The sequence below is a fragment of the Bos mutus genome, chromosome 8, assembly GCF_027580195.1.
Source record: "Bos mutus isolate GX-2022 chromosome 8, NWIPB_WYAK_1.1, whole genome shotgun sequence".
Classification (NCBI taxonomy): domain Eukaryota; kingdom Metazoa; phylum Chordata; class Mammalia; order Artiodactyla; family Bovidae; genus Bos; species Bos mutus.
The window spans coordinates 86,127,795-86,141,445 of record NC_091624.1 but is presented as its reverse complement, the minus strand read 5'-3'; positions in this window follow the sequence as shown (position 1 = coordinate 86,141,445).

Below are 13,651 nucleotides of genomic sequence, written 5' to 3'. Positions count from 1 at the left end.
GAAATGAAGGCTTGATTCCTGGGTTGAGAAGATCCCTTGGAGGAGGGCATGGCAACCCACTCCAATATTCTTGCCTGGAGAATCCCATGTACAGAAAAGCCTAGCAAGCTGCAGTCCACAGGGTCACAAAGAGTTGAACACAACTGAAGCAACTTCACATGCATGCACACACTCAGCGTAGTGATTCCTACTAACATGTCATTTGGTGGAGAGAGTCTGTAAGTGAAAAGCAAAAATAGTGTGGTGCTAAAAACTCCTCGAGCATGGAAGCCAAGCATTTCACCAGGTGGAAGCTCTGGTTCCTCAAGATTTTGAGCATCAGTTACATGGACTAGCAAGAGTGCCCAGCAAGGACAATGACTGTACCAGGGGACACAAGAGCACCAAGAGGGGGCAGGGAGAGCCAGGAGGAAAGGAGGGGCTGTGGCAGAAGTGGTAAAAACACTGCAGGCAGCCACATGGTGCTTCTAACCTCCCGGGCACGGAGGCCTTGGCAGTGAACATCACCATAAGGGCTGGAACAGGAAGTGAAGTGAAGCCAAAGTTGTACAGTCATGTCCAGCTCTTTGTGACCCCATGGACTGTACTCTGCCAGGCTCCTCAGCCCATGGAATTCTCCAGGCAAGAATACTGGAGTTGGTAGCCATTCCCTGCTTCAGGGAATCTTCCCAACCTGGGGATCGAACCCAGGTCCCCCGCACTGTAGGCAGATTCTATACCATCTGAGCCACCAAGGAAGCCCTGCTGGAACAGGAGAGGTAGTTATCAGGGCTTAGTTGTAGGCACAGCACATATGGAAGCAGCCCAAAAGAAAGAGAAGAAGGACTTGCAAAGACCTGAAAAGCCTACAGTGAAAGGTAGGGTACAAGTAAACCATATATGTCATATAAGCTAATGATATTCATGTGAATCCTTTCCATTCTTGCCTGCATTTGACTGAGTACTTTTTAGCCTCAAAACATCACCATGAGACTATACTCTCCATGGATGAGAACCACCTGTCTTGGGTGTCACTGCATTCTAAAATCCCAGCAGTGCCTGGAATAGAATCAGGTCTATAATTACCTGAGTACTAAACTAAGAAGGTCTTTTTTTGTTACTAGTTACTAATTTCAGAATTTTTAGAGTTTGAAAAAGGCTTAGAAATCATCCAATTTAGCTCCCTCTGGAGCCCAGAGAGAAACTGACTTTCCCAAGAGCATATATTTCATGTGTCAAAATCCAGACTAAAATGTAAATTTCTGGATGCCAGTCCTGCGCCCTCTCCACCCCATGGCTCCAGAGTCCCTCTCTCCTGTTTGGGTTGTCTCCCCCAGTAGTTGGCAAGTACAGGATGTGGATGACATGGAATCATAACTGACTGCAAGCTCATCAATCAACAGTGAAATGTGGCACATTTAAACGAGACTGTGGTTAAAAATACAGTATAGGAAACAAAAGGCAAGAGAACTGTCTTCCACTCCATGTTCAACTGACCATTTAGAGTCAGTTATTAGATCCCAAACATTAAGAGAGACAACAGATGGACTTCCCTGGTCCAGTGGCTAAGAATCTATGCTCCCTATGCAGGGGGCCTGGGTTCAGTCCATGATTGGGAACTGGATCCCACATGCTGCAACTAAGAGCTTGAACATCGCAACCGAAAGATCATGCATGACATAGCAAAAACTGAAGATCCTGACCCAGTGTATGTAAATAAATAATTTTTTTGAAAAGAAAGACAACTGATAAATCAACAATTCCTATAGAAAGAAAATATGACTCAGAGTATCTAGAAAGCCCATGATAATCAGCTGAATTAATTAAGAGTATTTTTCTTGACATAAAGAAGCTGTGGTACACACATACAATGGAATACTGCTGCTGCTACTGCTGCTAAGTCGCTTCAGTCGTGTCCGACTCTGTGCGACCCCAGAGACGGCAGCCCACCAGGCTCCCCCGTCCCTGGGATTCTCCAGGCAAGAACACTGGAGTGGGTTGCCATTTCCTTCTCCGAAGCATGAAAGTGAAAAGTGAAAGTGAAGTCACTCAGTCGTGTCTGACTCTTAGCGACCCCCATGGACTGCAGCCCACCAGACTCCTCCATCCATGGGATTTTCCAGGCAAGAGTACTGGAGAGGGGTGCCATTGCCTTCTCCGACAATGGAATACTACTCATCTATAAAAAGGAATGCATTTGAGTCAGTTCTAATAAGGTGGACTGACCTAGAGCCTATTATACAGAGTGAACTAAGTCAGAAAGAGAAATATAAATATTGTACACTGATGCACAAATATGGAATCTAAAAAGAAGATACTGATGAATTTATTTTCATGGCAGCAATAGAGAAATAGACACAGAGAACAGACCTATGGACATGGTGGGGAGGGGAGGAGGGTGAGGGTGAGATGTATGGAGAGAGTAGCATGGAAACTTACAATACCATATGTAAGATAGATGGCCAATGGGAATTTGTTCTATGACTCAAGGAAGTCAAACAGGGGGTCTGTGACAATCTAGAAGGGTGGGATGGGGAGGAAGATGGGAGGGAGCATCTTTTCTTTGGTTTCTTACCCTGGGATTTTTATTAGCCCTCAGAGAGTCAGTTCTCTGTTCTGGACAGATGATTCCCAAACTGTCTTTAAGATGTGACGGTCCCCTTCAGAGAGAAAAGTATCTTACTTGCCTCAGTCCTTCTCTCCCCCTTCCTGATGTTCTCTTCCTTCTCACCTACCTGCTCCTTACATTCTGACTTCTGTAGTAACTGCTCTTTTCTCTCAAAGATCGTCAAAGCTGGGTTTTCATCCATCTGTCCTCAGTCGTCATCCCTAATGATCATATGTTCTCTTAAAAGTCTTTCCCTCTTGTTTTCTACAATAATTTTGAATGATACTAACCCTTTGGCCATTCCTTTGGTTTCTTATTTGGTAGTTTCTCCTTCACCTTCCACCCACTAACCATAGGTAACCCCAGGGCTCTGCCCACAAGCATCTTTTCTTCTCTTTGGTTTCTTACCCTGGGATTTTTATTAGCCCTCAGAGAGTCAGCTCTCTGTTCTGAACAGATGATTCCCAAACCCATTGATGGAACCATGACTCTTAAATGAGCATGTCCTGTATTTCCTGCATCTACAATTTGAACTGTGCCATGCCCCACCTACCTCTGCTTCGCTGACCACCCTAAAGCCTTTCATTGTGTGAATCACGACAAACTGGAAAATTCTTAAAGAGATGGGAATACTAGACCACCTTACCTGCCTCCTGTGAAACTTGTTTGCAGGTCAAGAAGCAACAGTTAGAACTGGACATGGAACAACGGACTGGCTCCAAATTGGGAAAGGAGAATGTCAAGTCTGTGTATTGTCACCCTGCTCATTTCACTTATATGCAGAGTACATCATGCGAAATGCTGGGCTGGATGAAGCACAAATTGGAATCAAGATTGCCGGGAGAAATATCAATAACCTCAGATATGCAGATGACACCACCCTTCTGGCAGAAAAAAAAAGAGGAACCAAAGAGCCTCTTGATGAAGGTGAAAGAGGAGAGTGAAAAAGTTGGTTTAAAACTCAACATTCAGAAAACTAAGATCATGGCATCTGGTCCCATTACTTCATGGCAAACAGATGGGGAGACAATGGAAACAATGGCAGACTTTATTTTCTTGGGATCCAGAATCACTGTAGATGGTGACTTCAACCATGAAATTAAAAGATGCTTGCTGTTGAAAGGAAAGCTATGACAAACTTACTGTATTTTAAAAGCAGAGACATTACTTTGCTTGCAAAGGTCCATATAGTCAAAGCTATGGTTTTTCCAGTAGTCATGTATGGATGTGGGGGTTGGATCATAAACAGGACTGACTGAGTGTTGAAGAATCGATGCCTTTGAACCGTGGTATTATAGAAGACTCTTGAGAGTCCTTTGGACTGCAAGGAGATCAAACCAGTCAATCCTAAAAGAAATCAGTCCTGAATATTCACTGGAAGGGCTGATGCTGAAGCAGAAGCTCCAATACTTTGGCCACCTGATGCAAAGCGTGGACTCATTGGAAAAGACCTTGATGCTGGGATAGATTGAGGGAAGGGGGATAAGGGGATGACAGAGGACGAGATGGTTGGATGGCATCACTGACTCAATGAACATGCGTTTGAGCAAACTGCAGGAGATGGAGAAGGACTGGAAGCCTGGTGTGCTGCAGTCCATGGGGTCACAAAAATTCAGACATGACAGAGTGACTGAGTAACTGAAGAGCAACAACGGTCTGAAAGCCCTCCTTCCATCTCCTTGTACTGAAATTGCATCGATCCTTAAAGGCTGCTTTTTCTCTACATTTTCCCTATCCCCTCTGCTGCTGCTGCTGCTGAGTCACTTCAGTCGTGTCTGACACTGTGGGACCCCATAGACAGCAGCCCACCAGGCTCCCCCATCCCTGGGATTCTCCAGGCAAGAACACTGGAGTGGGTTGCCATTGCCTTCTCCCCCCTTTCCCTCTAAGCATGTATAATTTCTCCTCTTTGGCATCCATTGAGGTCTTGCTCTTCCAATTGAGATCTGGAGGCATGGGACCTGGATGTCTTAGCTCTTCACTTTGTAGCTGTTTGATCTGGCTAAATTATGTAAGCTGAGTTTTAGGTCCTTTATATGTAAATGAGAGAGAACATTACTACTTACCTTACGTAGACATCACAATGATTACATGAGTTAACATAAGAAAAGTGATTTGTAAACTCAAGTGCCATACAGAGATTGGTAGTATCATTACAACCAGAGAGCTTTTTGGCAGTGTAAGCTATCAGAGTGAACATGTCAGTTACGTAGTCATGTCTGACTCTTTGTGACCCCATGGACCATAGCCCAGCAGGCTCCTCTGCCCATGGAATTCCCCAGGCAAGAATACTAGAGTGGGCAGCCATTCCCTGCTCTAGGGGATCTTCCCGACCCAGGGATCAAACCTGGGTCTCCTGCATTGCAGGCAAAGTCTTTACTGTCTGAGCCACCAGGGAAGCTATCAGAGTACGTCCAGTCAAATAAATTAATATTTCCATCTCCACTGACTCACTTGGCTGGAAAAACATGTGGACATTCCAATATAAACAGGATTGGGGAGGGGGTGTAGGAGACACATGTCATAATGTATTGAGATATGAGTCCCGGCACCTCATTTTTAAACAAAACCCAAAAAAACCACAGCATATTATTACTTCTTTAATGGTACATATTTATCTCTCTTTTGGTCATTTGGGAACTTGTCTTACCTCTGTAAGGATATCAAGGTCAGAGACCCTGACCTACTGATCATCCTGGAAGGCCAAGAATAACACCTTAAACTTAGTAAGGGCACAGTGTTTCTTGAATTGAATGAAAATAAAATTTGGCACATCTAGGTTTGGGAAAGTGAAATTTAGCCATAACTTATCCTGATAAAATAGACTTTCAAACAATTAAATATGGTATCTTCAAGATGAAATTGTCTATTTAGTAGGTAATGAAGACTCTGGCACTGTAAGCTTCCACTCAGGATTTGAAGAAAGCACTAAGATGAATTCTGAGAGTCTGTGATTAATTAGCTTAAGTTATTTCTATTATGTCTGCTATCATTTAGCACCTCCTGTATAATAGTAGACACAGAATAGATGTTCAGCAATCAGTGGAAACATTTAACCTGATAATGCTGATGCTGTGGTCAAGCATTCACTTTCAGTAGCAAGATTCTACAGATTATAAACCAATCTCCTTTTAAAGCCCCCCAAAGCCTTCTTTTGCCCTCTACTTTTCCCTGCAGCCTCTTATCCAATCCTTTATTTCTTGTTTTTAATGCTCCAGCAACACTGAATAGCCAGTGGCTATCCAGATACACTGTAACCATCAGCTCCTTTTGCCTGCACACCTTCAGTTCTACCTGCTTTGCATGCCCACCTATAGAAATCTACTGGTTCAGTCTTACTGAACTCAATTCTATCTTGGCAAGTTTGTCTTCATACCAGACAATGAACTTCCTGAGAGAAAATTTTGGTTCATTTCGAGGTCCTCACCTAGCAGAATATCCTGGCCCAGAGGAGTTAGTCTCTGAAGTTTGGTGAATCAGTACTCAGCCTATTTATCTAGAGCACCAGATTAAAGAGTCCCATTGCCTCTTAAATACTTCCAAGGGGAAGGAAACATGTTGCTTAATAAACATAAAACAAAAGCCCCAGTGAGATGAGTATAGAATACTTTTCCTTTTAGAAGTGAAGTGTTAGTTGCTCAGTCGTGTCTGACACTTTGTGACCTCATGGACTGTCACCCAACAGGTTTCTCTGTCCATGGGATCTCCAGGCAAGAATACTAGAGTGCACAGCCATTCCCTTCTCTAGGTGATCCTCCTGACCCATAGATCGAATCTGGGTCACCTCCATTGCAGGTGGATTCTTTACTATCTGAGCCACCAGGGAAGCTCTTTCCTTTTAGAGGTTAAAGCAAATACTAAAGCAGGAGTAGATGAGGAAAAATATCTAAAAGGTAAACTCATATTGTATGTAGATTTAGACCCTATCTTCTAAACTGAAATTTAGACAAATTTATCGCTAATAAAAATGTTTTCATGTTTTGAAAATTGCTTCACCAAACTCTTGCATTTAAATGTGCCTCTCTAGCATATTACTAAATGTGTTAAATGTGTTATCCATTATAACATGGATAATAATGAAGGATTAATGAATGAGTCATTTAAGGGTCCTGCTTATTAATTTTTAAAGCCTCATTGCCTGGAACCTAATTATCAACTGCTATCCATTCACTGGAAAAAGCAGAAACAATAAAATTAATTCAACATTTATTTACTTATTAAAGGCAAGATTTCTTAGAATGTTATAATTTGTCCTTCTTGTCTTTCCTAGACACAACTCAAGGATACCCTCAACGTTTTGCTTACTTCTTTATAAATGTTGCATATTTTAATTATATTTTTGCAGATTCCCATTTCACTCAACTTTAATATTTGATCTTGACTTTAAGAGACATTTCTGTTTTAGATACCAAATAAATTCCTGTACCCTGTTAGTCATCTTTCTGTTCTGTCAGTGAAGTGTAGGTGACTAAATGTTAAATAAACATTCTTTTCCAAACTCACACTGAAAATAGGATGTTCCATTTATTTATACTATGTAGACATGAAAAAAATCTGAGCTTTCTTTCCTTTGGTATCAAAAAGCCCACTTCATATACTCCTAAAACTAAATTTTTTAAACTCTAAAAGTCTGTTATGTTTCCCATTGTTAAAACATTGCTACGTTTCTAAGGGTTGTAAGCCTTCTTTATATTTGTGAAAAAGCGTTTGGTCCTTTATTACCTTGTTTTATTTCAACAAATATTATTTTAGCTTCTGCTATGTTGGTGATGGACAGGGAGGCCTGGCGTACTGCGATTCATGGGGTCGCAAAGGGTCGGACACGACTGAGCGACTGATCTGATCTGATCTGATGTTGTAAGAACTGTGCTCGGTGCTGAAGGAGGTGGACTCAGAAATAAATACGGCTCCTGTTCACGATCTCACAGTCTAGTAGGAGAGACAGAATGGTAGACACCATAGTAGGAAGGTGTACTTCACTGGTTTTAATTTCTATTTCCTTAAACTATAGTAGTAGCAAAATGTCAAAATGCCCAAAACACAGTGATGTTTGCTACATGGGGATACAAGCTCCTTGCCTTGGATCTGTAGAAAATAGTGGAATAGAATGTTCTCTCAAAGTATAATGACATGTATCCTGAGATCTACAAACCACTCATGTTCACTCTCAAGCTTGCTAATGTATATCCCTGAAGCCCCACTGAAGAATGGAATAGTGTCTAAATAACAATTTCTTGGGTTATCTTGGTCTTTTAAAACAATCATAGGGATGGATCAATCAATAAATAGCAATGAGCCTCCATTCTATTTGCAAAACTCTCTATATAAAGTCCTACTCCACTTGTTGGGTGGCGGTGAAAATAAGACCCATAAAAGGTCATGTATGTCTACTTCTCAGGTATCGTTGCCAGTGTCAACACCACCTAGGAAGAGGGAATTCCCAACAATTATGGTCCTTCTACAATAATGCAGGTAGACTGGCTGCAACTTGTCCCAAGCAACCAATAGTCTGATGGAAACCAAGATTATGCTCAATAGGTGCTGAAAGATGAGTCACCCTCCTCAACACCATACAACCCACCATCTTTCTCATTCTGGTTACTGAGCCTTTCTCTTCCTGATTAATTGAAATATTCTGCCAATCTCCTTTTACCAATATATACAGCCATTACTTTCTTCAAGACCATTTATTGGACTCCTAACTTAGGAACTGGTCTAAATTATTCTAAGACCTTTTTCAAATCTTCACAAAACAGCAAGACAAATTAAGTGCTATTATTTTTATTCAATAGTTGAATCTGTCAGAGGGGTTATATACATTGCCCAGTAGTAGAGCTGAGATTTGAATTTAGGACTATGTTTTCTTAGAAATTAAGGCATAATATGGGGTTGGTCAAAAATTCACTGGGGTTTTTCCATACAATGCTACAGAAAAAACAAAACAATTTTTGACCAAAGCAATATTTACTTAAATAAATATTCCTGAGCACATAAGTATATGAAGAACAGTGTGCTAAAAGCTGCAAATAACTCAAAGATCCTTACCCTCAAAGAGAATCTAAAAGGAGAAATGGGGAATGGGGGAGGTGTTAATCTCTTAGAGCTGTGGAATAGAATGAATTTTCTTTATCATCATAAAAAGCTACACAATAAATTTTGTATTTTATATAGAAACCTGTATGAAGGTCAAGAAGCAACAGTTAGAACTGGACATGGAGCAATGTACTGGCTCCAAATTGAGAAGGAGTATGTCAAGGCTGTATATTTTCACCCTGCTGATTTCACTTATATGCAGAGCACATCATGAGAAATGTTGCGCTGGAGGAAGCACAAGTTGGAATCAAGATTGCTGGGAGAAATATCAATAACCTCAGATATGCAGATGATACCACCCTTCTGGCAGAAAGTGAATAGGAACCAAAGAGCCTCTTGAAGAAGGTGAAAGAGAGTGAAAAAGATGGCTTAAAACTCAATATTCAAAAAATAGATTGTGGCATCCAGTGCCATAACTTCACGGCAAATAGATGGGGAGACAATGGAAATAGTGACAGACTTTACTTTCTTGGGCTCCAAAATCACTTTGACAGTGACTGCAGCCATGAAATTAGAAGATGTTTGATCCTGGAAGGAAAGCTATGATAAATCTAGACAGCATGTTTAAAAGCATAGACTTCACTTTGCTTACAAAGGTCCGTATAGTCAAAGCTATGGTTTTTCCAGCAGTCATGTATGGATGTGAGAGTTAGACCATAAAAAAGGCTTAGCGCTGAAGAATTGAGAGACTCTTGAGAGACCCTTGGACTTCAAGGAGATCAAACCAGTCAATCCTAAAGGAAATCAACCCTTAATACTCATTAAAAGGACTGATGCTGAAGCTGAAGCACCAATACTTTGGCCACCTGGTGCAAAGAGCTAGCTCATTGGAAAAGATCCTGATGCTGTGAAAGACTGAAGGCAAAAGGAGAAGGAACAGCAGAGGATGAGATGGTTAGATAGCATCACTGACTCAATGGGCATGAATCTGAGCAAACTCCAGAGACAGTGGAGGGCAGAGGAGCCTGGTATGCTGCAATCCATACAAAAAGTCAGACATGACTTGGCGACTGAACATAAACAAAACAAGTATGTAGTGGTTAACATTGGCTTTAGTGTGTCTTTTGCTGATGACAATATAGAACGTATTTTAATATGGTTATCTGCCTTATGCATATCTTCTTTGGTAAGTTGTCTATTCAGAACTCTTTGTCCATCTATTTGTTTTCTTATTAGGGCTTCTCTGGTAGCTCAGATGGTAAAGAATCTACCTGCAATGCAAGAGATCCAGGTTGGGAAGATGACTATTTAAGTTTTATGCACTCTTTGCATGTTTTAGACATAAGTTCTTTATCAGATATGTGTTCTGAAAATTTTTGCCCATTTTTTGGCTTTTTTAAAAGCTGAAGTATAGTTGATCTACAATGTGTTAGTTTCATATATACAGCACAGTGATTTGTGACACACACACACACACACACATATTACATCTTATTTATCCATTCCTCTGTCAGTGGACATTCAGGTTGCTTCCTCTTAGGAGTTTCTTTTATAGATCTGAAGTTTTTCATTTTAATAAAGGCTAACTTATCAACTTTTTCTTTCTTTTTTGTGTTATATCTATAAAATTATTATCAAACACAAGGTCATGAGACTTTCTTGTCTGTTTTAATCTAGAAGTTGTAGGCTCTTGTATTTTATATTTGCCCATGATTCATTTTGTATTTAATTTTTGCAAAAGATGTATGGTGTCTGGGGTCATTTTACTTTGCATGCATGTCAAGTTGCTTTAGCTGTGTTCAACTCTTTGTGATACTATGGACCATAGTCTGCCAGGCTCCTCTGTCCACGGGATTCTCCAGGCAAGAATACTGAATTGGGTTGCCATTTCCTCCTCCAGGGGATCTTCCTGACTCAGGGATCAAACATGCATCTCTTATGTCTCCTGCAGTGGCAGGTGGGTTCTTTACCACTGGCGCCACCTGGGAAGTCCATGTGGACATCCAATTGTTCCAGTATCCTAATGGTGAAATGTAATATCAGAAGAATAAATGAATGTTGTAGGTTATATGATGAATTAATAAATAAAACCAACCTGATGATTAACATGCTTTTGAGTCTGTAAAGTATTAGGAGTCATTAACATGAGCCATTTACAAAGAAACTGGGGCTCAGCAGATGCAGTGACGACTAAAGTAAACTACTACACAGTCCTCAGAGAACTGAAAACAAACGGCGGTCATCTATCGGTGTTCGGTATCTACGGAGCCTTATTCAAGAAGGTTCAACTCTTGATACTGCTGCTGCTAAGTCACGTCAGTTGTGTCCGACTCTGTGTGACCCTATAGACGGCAGCCCACCAGGCCCCCCCGTCCCTGGGACTCTCCAGGCAAGAACACTGGAGTGGGTTGCCAATCCTTCTCCAATGCATGAAAGTGAAAAGTGAAAGTGAAGTCGCTCAGTCGCGTCTGACTCTTTGCGACCCCATGGACTGCAGCCTACCAGGCTCCTCTGTCCATGGGTTTCCAGGCAAGAGTACCGGAGTGGGTCGCCAGTGCCTTCTCCACTCTTGATACCACTACACCTTTATGGTTTCTCTCTGTTGGCTTCTGGCATCTTTTCTGTCTTCAGCAGTCTACTTTTAACACATGCATACCACTCAGACTGGTTTCACTTCTTTAGTTAGAATTCCTGGGTTACACCTAAATAGCATACATAGTATTGCAGACCCTCAGCCACAATGAGGCTCCTCTCCTCCCCAACTCAAACAGCAGTGCTCACAGTCTCTGTGGGGACTCTATTTCCCATGGGTTTGCTACTTCCTTAGGCCTGCCTGCTGACATTTTGACAGCTCCAGATACTAGCAGGGGCATATCTTTTGCCATTTTACTGAGGCACACAGTTCGTTTCCCTGTACCACCACCAAAGCCCCTGTGTTTTTAATCAAAGAGAACATCCTCAGCCTGGTATCATGAAAGGAACACTGACTAAATGAAAGATGTTGAGGTACCAGTTCAGGTTAGGTGATTCTGTGCCAGGCATTCCATTTCTGTAAATCTTAATTCTCTCATTCAACTGAAAGTTTTTAAATTCTCTGCTTCTAAAAAAGCATGTAAGTTGGCAAGAGTTTTTGCTGCTTTTTTCTTTAGATTTTAAAAATTGAAGTAGATTTGATTTATAATGTTGTATGAGCTTTAGGTTTAAGACAAAGTGATTCAGTTACATATACATATATACATTTACTTTTTTAGATAAACATATTACTTTTTCAGACTCTTTTCCCATATAGGTTATTACAAAGAATTAAGTATAGTTCCCTGTGCTATACAGTAGGTCCTTGTTAGTTATCTATTTTATGCACACTACTATATATATAATAGATAACCAAGAAAAATTAGGTTTTTATTCAACTAAAAATAAACTAAATAATGGTAAAGCACTCTAGGAGTAAGAAAACAGTAGAAAATATGAAAGGGGCATTGAAATAGGAGAAAGGTGGTTTAAATAGCCAACTTGCATAGGTTCAGCCATAAAGAAATAGACAATATTATGACATGTTAAGTGGCTTCCACAGCCTTTACAGAAACACCATTCTCAAAATTTGTCTCTGTCATAAGTTCTAGCTTTCAAAGGCAGGAAGAACACAGATCCAAATAGCACGGTCTTTCCCCAGGGAATGTTTTACTCAGCTGTTAAATGTTCCCACCAGAAATCTTTCTGAAAGTCCAGAAACATATTTCATCCGCCCCTCCCCATTTTCCTACAGAAACAAAATTAACTGTTCCCTCATTGGCAGTTCCCTCGCTTCTTTTAAAACTTTGTGAAGGAAACATGGCTTTGTGTGGGTTATTTTCATTCCTCTAACATCCATAATGAAAGAGTCGGCTTCATGGATTCACTGAAAGAATTACTGAAGCTTCAGTTCAGCCCTTCATTATTGCCAGGGATAAAAGAAACAAAAGGTGATTTGCACTGGAGAATTTGCAGCATGAAGTGTCTGTTAAATAAAGCCAGCAGCAAACATCCTCCAGGCAGGAATGGGGATCCCTTCTATAAAGCATGCACACGCCTCCACTTGACCCATGGGCTTTGGACAAGGGAGAACGCCAATATGATTCCATTGGACAGAGTGACAAAATCCAGGGTTTGAAAAAACACAAAGGCTGAGGGCAGCTCTGAGATTCGCTGCTAAGCAACCCAGTCCTCCTTCCCCAGCCCTTACCTCCCCCACCACCACCATAAAAATAAAGTGAAAGCTACTGACTGTGGGAAAGGAAGATGGACTCAGGTTGAAGAGAAACTGCAAACTGGCTCTTTAAAATCTTTTCATGTATATCTGTGGCTGATTGATGTCAATGTATAGCAAAAACCCCCACAATATTGTAAAGTAATTAGCCCCCAATTATAAAAACTAAATTAACTAAAAGAAACAAACAAACAAACAAAAAATCCTTCCATTAGAGCCAGCTGGCCTGAGCTATAAGTAATTGCTAAGTAAAGGAGAAGAAAACTTGCTTTGGGGGCCCCAGGGGGGTCACTCGAAGCACTCTCCTTATAGGGAACATGCCAAATATGAGTATTACGATAAGTGTGTCCTGTGACTCTGGCTCCATTCTCCTAGATGGCAGTGGAGAGGGCATGGTGGTTAATCCCTGTAATTGCAAGCTTGATCAGCTTCAATCAGCTCTACTTTATCAGGCTCTGTTCTAGCTAGTCCAGATTAAAGTGAGACTGTGAAAAGAAGAGAAGCGAAAAGCAAAGGAGAAAAGGAAGGATATAAGCATCTGAATGCAGAGTTCCAAAGAATAGCAAGAAGAGATAAGAAAGCCTTCTTCAGCGATCAATGCAAAGAAATAGAGGAAAACAACAGAATGGGAAAGACTAGGGATCTCTTCAAGAAAATCAGAGATACCAAAGGAACATTTCATGCAAAGATGAGCTTGATAAAGGACAGAAATGGTATGGACCTAACAGAAGCAGAAGATATTAAGAAGAAATGGCAAGAATACACAGAAGAACTGTACAAAAAAG